General features: G+C 45.9%; 1 non-coding gene and 1 pseudogene across 1 annotated transcript; one reads left to right on the top strand and one right to left on the bottom strand.

Annotated features, from left to right (window-relative positions):
• Positions 1-10,936: 10,936 nt before the first annotated feature.
• Positions 10,937-11,050, top strand: LOC138219194 (5S ribosomal RNA; annotated as a pseudogene).
• A 641-nt stretch (positions 11,051-11,691) lies between these two features.
• LOC138243668 (U1 spliceosomal RNA) lies at positions 11,692-11,862 on the bottom strand. The gene has a single exon (XR_011192316.1). It is a non-coding gene; the product is annotated as a U1 spliceosomal RNA (small nuclear RNA).
• Positions 11,863-13,718: the final 1,856 nt, after the last annotated feature.

Raw genomic sequence — 13,718 nt, 5'->3', positions numbered from 1 at the left:
TTTCCATCTGGCACACCCTACACAGATAGGCGCCAATGGATGACCATTGATCATGATAGTCAGGCTTAGCTAAGTGCATCCCCATTTGGGAGCTGTCCCTTAACAAAAGAAAACATCTTTAAATCAGCCTGCATGAGTAGTTTCTCTGTAGCTGCACCACAGAGATGAACAGAGAGATGGGGCCTCATTTGGAAAAGCACGGCAACACTTAATTCTGTCTTATTAACAAGCATTGCCGATACAAGTGAAAGACCAGGTACTGTAAGCTTTTAAGCGCAGGAGGCGCCCTATCCCCGCTCGCTCGCTCATTCCCCTGTTCACACGTGCAGTGCGGCTTTTCCGTCTGTTTATTTGTCAGCTTTGGCGAGACAGGAGTGCTTGTGTATTAGCGTGAGCGTTTTTTATTCTGATCATGAACAGTTTTAGGTTTATCGCCAGCTGAAAAGAGACACAGCGCTTCCGCTGTGGAGACTTGTACGGCTGGCGTTCTGGGAGTCGCGTTTTTCAGAATTGTATTGAGATCGTTTTCCACAGAGCTCAGATGTCAAAACACAGCAGCAGCTCTCCACAGCGATCCTCTATAGCGCCCTTTCTCCCACAGCTCCGTCCTCATTGGAAGGAAGCAAGAGTGAAAGGCTAAAGTGAAATAGAGCGGGGACGAAGGCAGTGAAGAGAGAGAACGTGGGAAGAAGAGAAAAACGCAAGGGAAAAAAAGCAGCGTCGTAAAAGAGGTGACGGAGCTGTCCTCTCTATAAGAAGGGAGCCAGTGAGCCTTGCTCTCGCTTACAGCCACACGTCCTTGAGCACGCCTGATCTCGTCTGATCTTGGAAGCTAAGTAGGGATGGGCCTGGTTAGTACAGATGCAGCCATTCAAAATGTGCAGGCGATACCGCATTATTTTCCGGTACGCTGTACGCAGTCTACCGCGAGTTACCGGTAAATACCGCTAGCAAAATAATAGTATCCGGAATTTCCGCAAGGTGGAGCTAATAAAGCTCAACCTCTCATGTTTGAGCTGTAGCCATCAAAGTCTTTAACGAAGATTTTACTAATAGTATTAATAATGAATGACCTTGGACAAGCTGTAAGTGTAAACTCAAAGTATTGTCCTGGTCCACATTATTTTTTTCATTGACCATCTTTGTAAAAGTAACACCACAGCATTTCGCAATCACGCATTTGTTTCCAATCATGCAAAGTACAGTAATTTTTGAGAATCGATTCACCATGCCTTTCACATGCTCATAAAAGAGATTGATTTAGGAACATAAACATATTACCGTATGCAAACTGTACTGTATACAGTATGTATATGTATATTTAATGTCTTAACTGTGCCCGTTTAAGTATTGAATATTTATATGGAATTTTACCACTGAAGGGAAATCTTAGTGCCTGAGCATAAAAAGAATAGGAGCATACTGCAATGCGTGTGAAGGCCATAAACGATATTAATTTTGGAACATAAACATACAGTATATGGCTGGTCTCGGTACTTTAAAGAAAACATACACGAAACATGGTTTCATTATGACCAGAATCGGTCTTGAGATATTTTTAACTTGATTTACAGTATTTGAGAGGTATGTCTTGACACCGATACTATGTAAATACTGCTCATGTATATGTTTCTAGGTTTATATTATGCATTTCATACGGTCCAATTACTTTTGAGCAACTGATAAGAAGCGCGAAACGGTATGCCCAGGGCGTTCTAGTTTTCGTTTTGTTTTAATGCAGTGCAGTGGATTGATTAGAGATATCAAGTACATACAAGTCATTTTTTAAATGTTGTAGTTCGTCTTGTAAAAATGTTAAGAGTACATCATCTGTCAACAATTACATAGGTTCTGTTTCCATATTGCAGATTTTGGTTACGTAATATTATTTTCTAATTTCACGTTGTGAATATATGATTTGGGCAAAGAGAGCCGCAAAGAAGTACATTATGGGTTGTTGTTTTTTTTTGCAGTTTTATCTAGAACAAGCGATGCTTAAACCTTTGTCTGATTCTTGTGAAACTATCCACACGACAGTTACAGTACCTAGGAGTTGACTTCAGTGATGTCACTGATGGGATGTTTCTAAAAATCCATCCTCTGTAAAACGTCTTCTCTAGTTGTCCTGCATATGTATTCGCTAATGAAGCCGTGTGTTCTGAGCCTGGTTCTCTACACTTCTGTATGAACCAGCTTAGAGGGCTAAAGACAGCTTGTGTTTAAATTGAGTGTAAGGTAATTTATGCTTCTAAAGTCATGGTCAGCATTTATTATTGTACTGTGCTGTAAACTTGTTCTGTGCCTAATTACATTATTTTATAACTTTATCAAATCTGTACATTGTCTGTCGATAATGTTTCTGTAGTGCTTTTTAAGCCCTCAGCATGTGACTGCACTGGTGGTGCTGTGGGTTAGTTTCCTGACTCCCATGTCACACGGTCTGTGATTGAATCCCATGTAACTATGACTTTATTTTTTAACAAACATTTCTTTGAAAAAATGAAACGTTTCCCTTTGTCAGAGATTAAATAAAACCTCACTCGCACCAAACAAATTTATATTTCTAAATATCACAACATGATCGAATTTAAGTCTTTTTAATAACAATGAATAGTCACCTATGCGTTACAAAATAAACATTTATATTGATTTAAATCGCGTTTTTAAATATATGTGTTTAAAGGCGAAATATAAAAGCGCTGATTCTTATGGAATGTGTTCGGCTGGGGATTCAAAAAATTAATTTTTTTTAGTCGCGTATCTAAGGAAAATAGCAGTATAACGTTGTTTATGCACATCATTATACAGTATCTCATTTTGTATTTCTATAAAAAAAAATTGTTTGCCCAGCCACTATTGTTCTTATTGTTTTTATCCTGTAAAGCCCTTTGAGGAGCACAGCTTTCTCACCACTTAGATTACTTTTTGACACCTTACACAAAGCAGAAACTGATTGTATTTTCCGATGACATACCGTACAAGTGCAAAGATTACAGATTTTAATCGTCTTTTTTTCTGAAGCAGGGAAAATCTGATCATGTTTCTCTATAACAATAATAAAAAACTTTATTTTACGTATCACCTTTAAAAGTGGCATCTCAAAACAATACAGTAGATGTAAACCACAGATTACAAGGTAAATACCCAGACAAATGCAAACGCGTTTTTAATAAAATGCTTTCATTCATTCAACAGAGAGAGCGCAAAACCTGGGTGTAACAGCTGTTCCTTTTTCTGTTCACTCGCTCTCTGAGATACATGGGAATCCAGGCTTTTTTATCAACACTTTCTTTTCCGTATACCAGATTTTATGGAACCACTTCAGAAGGGTGTCAGCCAGTCAGATTCCAGGAATCGGTACTTTAAAGGAAAAATACACACTGGTATTCTATTTCTCCCTAAACATTTTAAGCATCGAAGTATTTAACTAACATGTGAAATAGAGTGTGAAAAAGTGGTAGTTTTACGCTTTTCTGCTAATATAATATGGAATCGCGTATCTAAAGAATTTAATAACGATATGATTATATTCGTGTACTGCGACAGGGCTGTGTAGGGCTGTTTCACCTCTCTCTTCATGCGACTGTACCAGGAAGAGGATTTCTTTCTATTCGAAACGTGTATTTTAAAAGTTTAAGAAGTCAAAAACTTACAGCGTACACAGATTTCTAAACTGATCAGGATCGTTATCTTTGTCTTATGCATAATAATGTTCACCGCTCTGTCCAGCAAATTAATAATAAACTTTATTTTATATAGCGTTTTAAACGAATAAGTAATTAGATTGCTCATAAACCTAATCACTTGCTTTTTCTTTTTATTTAGGCTCAGATTTCAACTATAGATCGTATTATTAATAACCATAATAACAACCAACCAACAAAAACAACCAAATAAACATAATACCAACCAAAAACATAGATAACAACCACAAATACTGTGTTTGCTGTGAACCGATTCGATTTTTAAGAACTTTATTTTCTTTTCACAAAAAAATACAGGACATCACAAATTAGAAAGCTTTACATTAATATACATACTTAAAACAGTATATTTGATCACATCTCATTACATTTTGACACGGTACCAGTTACATAGCAACAATTTCTTTTTTTTGGTGCAATTCACATTCTTTACTTAAACATGATAATGTTTTTCACAGTTTCTTGAGATATTGACCTATGCCCTCTATTTCCCACAGATTTTCTGCTTCCACCCTCCCTTCTCTCCACAGATCTCTGAGGTAATAGTTCTCTCGGGTGATGAACAGGGCCAGGCTACCTGCTGCCTTGACTGGGATCTCGATGCCTTTGAACAGCCCCATGTTCCTCACTCTCCACAGGGCGTCTTTCCCACTGTTCACCACGGCCCAGATCCTGTCAAACACGTCAGGAGGAAGTTTGACCGCAGAGATGCCGTATATGACGAAAGCAGCGGTCAGGGTAAATTGGGGCGAGAGAGCCTGCAACCAATCTTCAAATTGTGCCTAGAAGGCCTTGGCAAAAAAGCAGGACCACAGGAGATGGGTCACAGTCTCCTCCTCGCCGCAGCCCACCCTAACGCAGCGAGGGCTGGGGGTGAGGCCCCTACGGTACAAGAAAGTTCGTACCGGTAAGCACTGGTGGACGACACTCCAGGCTAAATCTCTGTGAATGTTGCACAGAAATTAGAGGATGTGTGTTTCCACACCTTCCTTCTTTGGGCTGATGTTAAAATGCCCACAGGGGTCTGCCTATTGTTCTGGGGTGCAACGAAATCTTCCAGTTTTTGGACGCTGACATCTCGGAGGGGAATATGGCCAATTGGGTGAGATCTTAGAAAACTTTTAACTGTCCCATAAATTGCAGGGCATGTGTCAGAGAGTGGGACGTCCAGCTTGGGTCTGACACCCCACACTCTGAACACCTCCCTACCTACCCAGAGCCTGGAAAAAAAAGTCCAGGTACGCGCTGCAGGTGCTGTTGCAAAGCCTCTCAGCACAGAGGCCAGGAAAATGCACAGCAGCTTCGTAGCAATATCTGGGACAGACTTCCACCCTGAGGGTAGCGGCCTGTACATTATTTCCCTTCTGAGTCTTTCCTGCTTCCCACCCCATAGAAATTGAAACATCAATCTCCTCAGCACCGCCGCAACATGGTGTGGGATTGGGAAGGTAGAAGCCAGAAAATTCAAGACAGGCAAGAGCTCGGCTTTGATGACCAGCACCTTCCCTGTCATGGTGAGGTCTCGGTCCTTCCAGTGCATCAGTTTTTTGTTTAAGATTGGCAATTTGTTCTGCCAATTTACTGTTCCCATCTCTTCTCCAAAATACACCCACAGGACCTTAATTCTCTTCTCTTGCAGCCTGAGATCATGTCCTTCTTTTGGCTCCCTCCAGTTCTGACAAAAAATCTTACTCTTAGATTTGTTAATTTTTGCAGAGGAAGCCAAAGAGAAACGATCACAGCACTGCAGAGCTCTGCTAATTGAGGCATTGTCAGAGAGGAGCAGGGTGACGTCATCCATGTATAGAGATGTCTTTACCTCTCCTCCCCCACTTCCAGGCACTGGTATCCCATTAATGGCCTGATCCTGACGCAAGGCACAGGCTAAGGGCTCCATAGCCAAAACGAATAACAAGGGGGATAATGGGCAGCCCTTCCTCACCCTGAACAGACTTCAAAGGGGCATGATCTATTGCCATTAACCATGACTCTGCTGTTGCTACCTGTGTACAGCAGGTTAATTCACTTTCTCATGATGGGGCCAAACTTCATGTGCTCAAGTACCGATGTTAAGTACTGCCGGTTTAGGCGGTCAAAGGCCTTTTCTAGGTCTACACCTAAAATGCACAGAGGGAGGGAGCGATCCTCTGAGTACAGACAGACATCCCTCAACAAGGCCAGGTTGTCGCTCATCAGGCGTCCTGCTATCCCACAAGTCTGTTTTTTCCCTACCAGTGAGGCCACTACATTTTGTAGGCGCAGGAAAAGGGCTTTGGACAGGATCTTAGTGTCCATGCCTAACAGGCTGAGGGGTCTCCAGTTCTTTATGTCATTATTTGCTCCTTTCTTAAACAAGAGAGAGATAGTGCCTTCTCTTAAGGAGTCAGGCAGCAATTCTGTCTTATAGCTTTCCTCGAATAGGAGCAGTAGCGGATCCTGAAGCAGATCCCAAAAGGTGCAATAAAATTCTTTAGTAAGCTCTCCATAGCCTGTCTCAGCTCTTCTACTGTCAAATCCCTCTCGAGTACTTCCCTAACTTCTTCATTCAAAACTTTTTCTAGCTTTGAGGTAAAAAAATGAATTTCTTCATCCTTTACCTCTGTAGAGATGTACAGTCTTGAGTAGAAGGCCTCGGTGCAGGAGAGGATAGCACTCTGCTCTGTTCTCTCTCTTCCCTCCTCATCAACTACACATTCCATGACAGACTTGGAGTCTACCACTTTCCTGAAAAAGAAGCGAGTACACTTCTCATTTTCTTCCAAGAACTGCACTCTGCTTCTTAACAGCACTCCTCGACTACTTTCTTCCACTATGCTCCGGACGTCCTTTTTTAAAAATGTGATATCCTCAAGCACATCGAAGCCACTGTGCAGCATCGTGTAGAGACGCTGCAGCTGCCTCTGTTTCCTGGCTAGCACTCCTCTCCGTCTGGCAGCAGCCTTCCTTCCCTCAGCCATGAAAAAGGCCTTTGTCCTCACCTTCACCTCCTCCCACCACTCTCCTACTGACCCGTACAGACACTGCAAGGACAGCCACTGTGATAGTTTCTTCTTGTAGTGGGATACTACCCCCTCGTTCTCTAGCAGCTTTGTGTTGAGTTTCCAGAGGCCTGGGCCAAAGACAGTCCCGCCCTGGAGTTCCACTCTACACCCTAAAGCCTGATTATCTGAGAAGAAGACAGGCTGAAGAGTGACCCCAACAACTGTCACTCTCTGTGAGACAAAGCAATAGTCAATTCTGGAGCTGCTATTCCTCCCTGACCATGTATATCCTGCTGTTGTAGGATAATACATTTATATGTGTCTGAGAGTTTAAAGTCTTGAACTCAGTTTTGCAGGGCCAGTGAGCTGGAATCCAATTTTATCGGAGAGCTAGACTGCCTGTCTGTGTGCTCTAAGATACAATTAAAATCCCCTTCCACTATCACGTCTGTGCTACTTAACAATAGGGGAGAGAGTGCTTTGAGTAGCTCCACCCTTCCTCCAACATCAGTAGGACAATACACATTGATTAGCCGCAGGTTAACGGTCCCCCATTCCACATCCACACACAGCAACCTGCCATCTATGACCCTCTGAATACTTTTCAATTTGAATGCCCATCCTTTGAAAAGAATGGCCACGCCAGAGGCTCTGTTGTTATTGTCCCCTGACCAAACAGAAGGCCCTTTATCCCACCTATCTTCAAAGCTTTTATACCTCTCTTGATAGGCTTAAGCACACTCCTGCAACATCAACACATCTCCCTCTCTCTGCTGGAGGTAATCAAAGACAGACTGGCATTTAACTCTGTCATTGATACCTCTGGTGTTAAGAGAAATTATGTATAGAGCCATATCACATAAGAAAGTGGAACCAGTCTTTACAAAACACATTTCTCTTCTGTCTCACCTGTTACCTTCTTCTTTTTCTTTTTCTTTTTACCAATTTCCTGCCAGCCATCCTCTGAATGAGCCTTCATCAGGGTGGCAGCAGTCAAAGCGTTCAGGGAGTCCATCTCAAGGAAGGGGGTAGAGGGAGGGGTGGAGGGGTTCCAGCTGTCCCCATCGCCATGCTCTCCTTCCTCCTCGCTCGGGGAGAAAATAGAGTCATTTTTCCTTTTCCTCAAGTCCAGCTCCTGGGAGCACTGAGGGGAAAGGGGTGCAGCCGATGCACCAGTCTCCTCTTCCCCCTCACCCACCAGCTGCTGTAGATCCTCCGTGATGGACTGAATGGAGGAGAGGAGGGCATCTGTAGCACTTGCAGAGTCTGAGAAAAGTAGCTCCGCTGGATCCTGGGTATCCTCGCTGGACCCGCTCCACCGGGGGGCCCCACACTGGCCCTCGTTCTGAGGAGCAGGAGTGGGGGAGGGGTCCTTGCTGTTCTCAGGGGTTTTTAAACCCTCGTGCTTGTCTGGCGCAGTCTGCGGTTGAGGGGGCGTAGTGGATTTCTCTTCCACCGGCCCCGGAGCCACAGCAGGACTGATCCTGGCTGGAGGCTGAGACTCTTTGTCCAACAAGGGTTCTTTGTTTGACTTGTTGTTTGCTTTGGATTTTCGGGCCGGTTTGGCTGAAACAAGCACTGCCTCATCCTTTCTCATTTTGAGTTTATTGGCGTAGGCGTGAGGGCAGTTCTTAAAAACGTGTCCTTCCGAGCCACATAAATTGCACTTTGGCAGCATTGAACAGTCAGAGGCTAAATGTCCCTGTTTGCCACAGGTCTTGCAGCATTTCACAGTGCAGGACGATGCCAGGTGTCCCACAGCTCCATAGCGCCGACACACCTTTGGTTGTCCCACATAAAAAACATAGCCTTTGCAGGCACCCAGCCAGATTGTAGAGGGCAGGTGCCTTAAGCCTCCATTTACATTGTCCGGTAGCAAGCGAACCTCGAATTTCCTTGCTACTGTTTTTATACCGTCAACATCTCTAACCTCAGTTCCATGGTGGACGGTGCAGTACTGGCTAAGCCAGGTGTGAATGTCCTCTGACTTTGCCAGTTCCGAGAACATAACAACATGCACCGTTTTCCTCTCTCTCTGTGTCAGAGGCTGCAAGTTGATCTTCTCAAGGGCAGGAACTTTCCCTCTTTTTGCCTCAAACACATCCACACATTGTTCAAACAGAGAATAGGTAGCAAAAACAACCTCAAATGCTTTCTATCCTGGGAGAGCGAAGATGAAATCCAAGTGCCGAGGTTCAAAGCCAAGTTCCTTCTGCAACACTTTTCTGCTGAACTGCATACAATCCATTAAGAGGTCATCCAAAAGCTCAAAACGCACAGCATTCTTGCGGGATCCAAAAGGTGCCATTTCTTAAACTGCAAAACAAACACTGCTTCCACAAAACAAGAAAACAATCCAACTACTCCACCTACAAGCTGATCAAGGTATCTCCCCTGCCAGGTAAGTATGAGCTGTACAAGCCCCTGCAAGCGGCTCGCACCCAGAAGCACAAATCGCGCAGCCTTGGCCAGCTCTTCGCCCCGCACGCCACCGCTTCCTGCTGGGCCCACTCTTTCGCACACTCACACGCCACACTAACACTCAAAAGGGTGAGCAAAACGAGAAAACGAGCGCGCCGTTTCCTACACATCTGCAGTCGCCAATGCGCATTCGCATTGCGCATTCGAATTGTGGGATGCAATTCGGCCTCATTTGCATAACACCAGGCCCACAAATCGCTACGCAAGCTCGCGTCGTGCGCCTGCCACGCACCGAACAAACACCGGAGCCTTTTCAGCAATTTCCAAAAAATGGGCCTGCTCGCCTGCCCACAAGGCTCCGTCTCTTACCCGCTCTCCAGAGCCTGCTGCCTTCTGTGCTGTTCTCTTGGCACCGCTGCAGCGCACACAACTCCGCCGAAAGTTTCCACGCTCCGCCGCAGGGAAGGCTCGCTCCGTGCGCACACGTCCTTTCAATGCCAGTTCAACAAGTGCTCCGCATTAGCAGCGTCGGGGCTCCGGCGTGTCGCACCTCACCTCACCTCGCACAGCCCCCTCCTCGAATGTCTGGCGCTGGGCATGCCCCGCTCTCCTCCACCTTATCTTATCGCGTGTGACCACCGACAATGGCCACAATACCTGGGAATGGCACCTGTAAAGTGTTAATTGGGGCACAGGAACAGCCCGTCTCGTCTCGGGGGCCGGCTTCAAAGACAATACAGCAAACACAGCGGGGTGGGGGAAGTAGACGACACGACACATGCAGGTACATTCAGCTCCGGCGGGAATGAGTCATTTGTCGGTCTTTTCAAGTGCTGGGAGCCGAGTAATCCTTCACTTGTATCGTTTCTCCCCAGTGACTAGAGCTCACCCTGCGACTCTCGACTGGGCTCACCCACGGCAGCCCAGCAGGTGTGAGCCTAGCCGGCACCCGGATGGGAGATTCCCCCCGGAAAAGCTCAGGTTGCTGCTGCTCCTACAAGAGGTGTGACTGGGACCAGTAGGGAGCGCCCACCCTGTGGTCTGTGTGGCTTTCTTATGCCCCAGCATCCTGATGGCGACACTCTGCTGCACAAACAGGCGCCGTCCTTCGGGGGAAGCGTAAAACCGAGGTCCCGACCCTCTTGGCCATTAAGAAATCCCAGGGCGTCTCTCAAAAAGAGACTCTGGGGGTGTCTCTCTGGTGTTAGTGTTCCCCTTTACCAATCAGTCGGGGTCTCCTCCTAATCCCCGTCTCATATGTAACAATCAATGACGAGGCCCCCCTGTCCCGCGATATTGTATTTGTCTCCTGGCCGCTGGCTGGCGCCGTGAGATTTAGTACTCGTGCAAGAGACCGGGGGCAGAGCGCGAACGCGGTCCCCCGCCCCCCACAAAGTGTGCGCTCCAGGTTCCCTCTCGGGGCTCTGCAACACAGTGGAAAGGCAGCGAGAAGGAGCCTCTTGCTCTGACGCCACAAGGCCACAAGAGGGCGGAGCCGCCGCGGGCCCGGCCGACGTGTTGGACTGGTGCGCTTTATGTGCTGAAATAAACACGCGACAGCCCAGAAATGTTTTCAGAGTGCTGTGCACTGGAGGTTTTTGTCTTGTGAAGACTTGCCTTGTGCTCCTCCGTGCAGTTTGTTTGTTCTCCTCCAGTGCGGGACAAGCCAACACAAGGGAGCACATTCGCTAACATCCAGGTACGCAATGCGATTTGGAAAGAGGCTCCTTTCCAAAGAGTTGCACAAGAACGATCCTTCAGTCCCGCTCAGGGGGCACGGAGCCCCAGCCACACACAGCTTCAAGTAGCGAGTCAGGCACCACGGCTTTTGCTTGCGGCCACACCACCCTGAATGTACCTGATCTTGTCTGATCTTGGAAGCTAAACAAGGTTGGGCCTGGTTAGAACTTGGAGACTTCCTGGGAATACCAGGTGCTGCAAGCTCTTGCTCTCTCGGCCAGCAGGGGTCGCCGTTGGTACCGTAGGCTTTGGGAGGAAAACCTGGAGGATGGAAAGGTGATCTATAGCCTCATCTCTAGAGATGTTTTGTTGCTATGGTTATATGTTATATGTTATATGTGGTTATATGTTATATATAAAAAAAAAACCCGTTAGTAAAACGAATATCGAAGCTACCTCTAAATCTGCAAATGAAGATGAGTCGATAAACCACTTGTTTTTCGTATAACTATACATATATTCATTTATTACTGATTTCATTCATTGAGCACAGATACAATAGAGGTAAAGCCATTCACTGTTTGACATGTCTGCACTGGTACAGAACCTAGCAATCAGAAAACGGGTGAAACTGTCTTGAGAATTAGCATACAGTACCGAGGCCCCCATGACCAAATAAAGGCTAACCTCGATAATCAGCCTAAATAATGCAGACTACAGCAAAACGACTTTGAAAGGGGAATGATTGTCCAGAAGGAGTAGTGTAACCAGCTTGAAATGCTTCTCCGGACCTCTAACTAAAAGAAACTGGGAACCAGCAGTGGCATCGACTCCTTTCGAACTGGGATCCTATCGCAGCTCGTGGTGTCGTAACTCTTCCCTATCTGATATTGGACCAAGCACATCAGGGGATAGCGCGAACGCAGTCCCCCACTACCAGAAATGATGCAGTCGAGATTCCCACATTTGGGGAATTCGCAGGGGTCAGCACAGCCGGAGTGCAATGGCCGAGCCTCGCTCTGGGTGAACCAATTTCGATTTTTAAGAACTTTATTTTCTTTTCACAAAAAAAATACAGGACATCACAAATTAGAAAGCTTTACATTAATATACATACTTAAAACAGTATATATGATCACATCTCATTACATTTTGACACGGTACCAGTTACATAGCAACAATTTCTTTTTTTCTGGTGCAAATCACATTCTTTACTTAAACATGATAATGTTTTTCACAGTTTCTTGAGATATTAACCTATGCCCTCTATTTCCCACAGATTTTCTGCTTCCTCCCTCCCTTCTCTCCACAGATCTCTGAGGTAATAGTTCTCTCGGGTGTTGAACAGGGCCAGGCTACCTGTTGCCTTGACTGGGACCTTGATGCCTTTGAACAGCCCCATGTTCCTCACTCTCCACAGGGCGTCTTTCCCACTGTTCACCATGGCCCAGATCCTGTCAAACACGTCAGGAGGAAGTTTGACAGGAGAGATGCCATATATGACGAAAGCAGCGGTCAGGGTAAATTGGGGCGAGAGAGCTTGCAACCAATCTTCAAACTGTGCCCAGAAGGCCTTAGCAAAAAAGCAGGATCACAGGAGATGGGTCACAGTCTCCTCCTCGCCGCAGCCCACCCTAACGCAGCGAGGACGCTGACATCTCGGAGGGGAATATGGCCAATTGGGTGAGATCTTAGAAAACTTTTAACTGTCCCATAAATTGCAGGGCATGTGTCAGAGAGTGGGACATCCAGCTTGGGTCTGACACCCCACACTCTGAACACCTCCCTACCTACCCAGAGCCTGGAAAAATAAGTCCAGGTACGCGCTGCAGGTGTTTTTGCAAAGCCTCTCAGCACAGAGGCCAGGAAAATGCACAGCAGCTTCATAGCAATATCTGGGACAGACTTCCCCCCTGAGGGTAGCGGCCTGTACATTATTTCCCTTCTGAGTCTTCCCTGCTTCCCACCCCATAGATATTGAAACATCAATCACCTCAGCACCGCCGCAACACGGTGTGGGATTGGGAAGGTAGAAGCCAGAAAATTCAAGACAGGCAAGAGCTCGGCTTTGATGACCAGCACCTTCCCTGTCATGGTGAGGTCTCGGTCCTTCCACTGCATCAGTTTTTTGTTTAAGATTGGCAATTTGTTCTGCCAATTTACTGTTCCCATCTCTTCTCCAAAATACACCCCCAGGACCTTAATTCTCTTCTCTTGCAGCCTGAGATCATGTCCTTCTTTTGGCTCCCTCCAGTATATTTTGTAGGCGCAGGAAAAGGGCTTTGGACAGGATCTTAGTGTCCACGCCTAACAGGCTGAGGGGTCTCCAGTTCTTTATGTCATTCTTTGCTCCTTTCTTAAACAAGAGAGAGATAGTGCCTTCTCTTAAGGAGTCAGGCAGCAATTCTGTCTTATAGCTTTCCTCAAATAGGAGCAGTAGCGGATCCTGAAGCAGATCCCAAAAGGTGCAATAAAATTATTTAGGGAGCCCGTCAGCACCCGGAGTTTTCCCCTTCTGTAAGCTCTCCATAGCCTGTTTCAGCTCTTCTACTGTCAAATCCATCTCAAGTACTTCCCTATCTTCTTCACTCAAAACGTTTTCTAGCTTTGAGGTAAAAAAATGAATTTATTCATCCTTTACCTCTGTAGAGCTGTACAGTCTTGAGTAGAAGGCCTCGGTGCAGGAGAGGACAGCACTCGGCTCTGTTCTCTCTCGTCCCTCCTCATCAACTACACTTTCCATGACAGACTTGGAGCCTACCACTTTCCTGAAAAAGAAGCGAGTACACTTCTCATTTTCTTCCAAGAACTGCACTCTGCTTCTTAACAGCACTCCTCGACTACTTTTTTCGGCTATGCTCTGGATGTCCTTTTTTAAAAGGGTGATATCCTCGAGCACATCGAAGCCACTGTGCAGCATCGTGTAGAGACG

Source organism: Lepisosteus oculatus, chromosome 14, assembly GCF_040954835.1.
Source record: "Lepisosteus oculatus isolate fLepOcu1 chromosome 14, fLepOcu1.hap2, whole genome shotgun sequence".
NCBI lineage: Eukaryota > Metazoa > Chordata > Actinopteri > Semionotiformes > Lepisosteidae > Lepisosteus > Lepisosteus oculatus.
The sequence above is the reverse complement of the archived record's forward strand: the minus strand, read 5'-3'. Positions and strand labels throughout refer to the sequence as shown.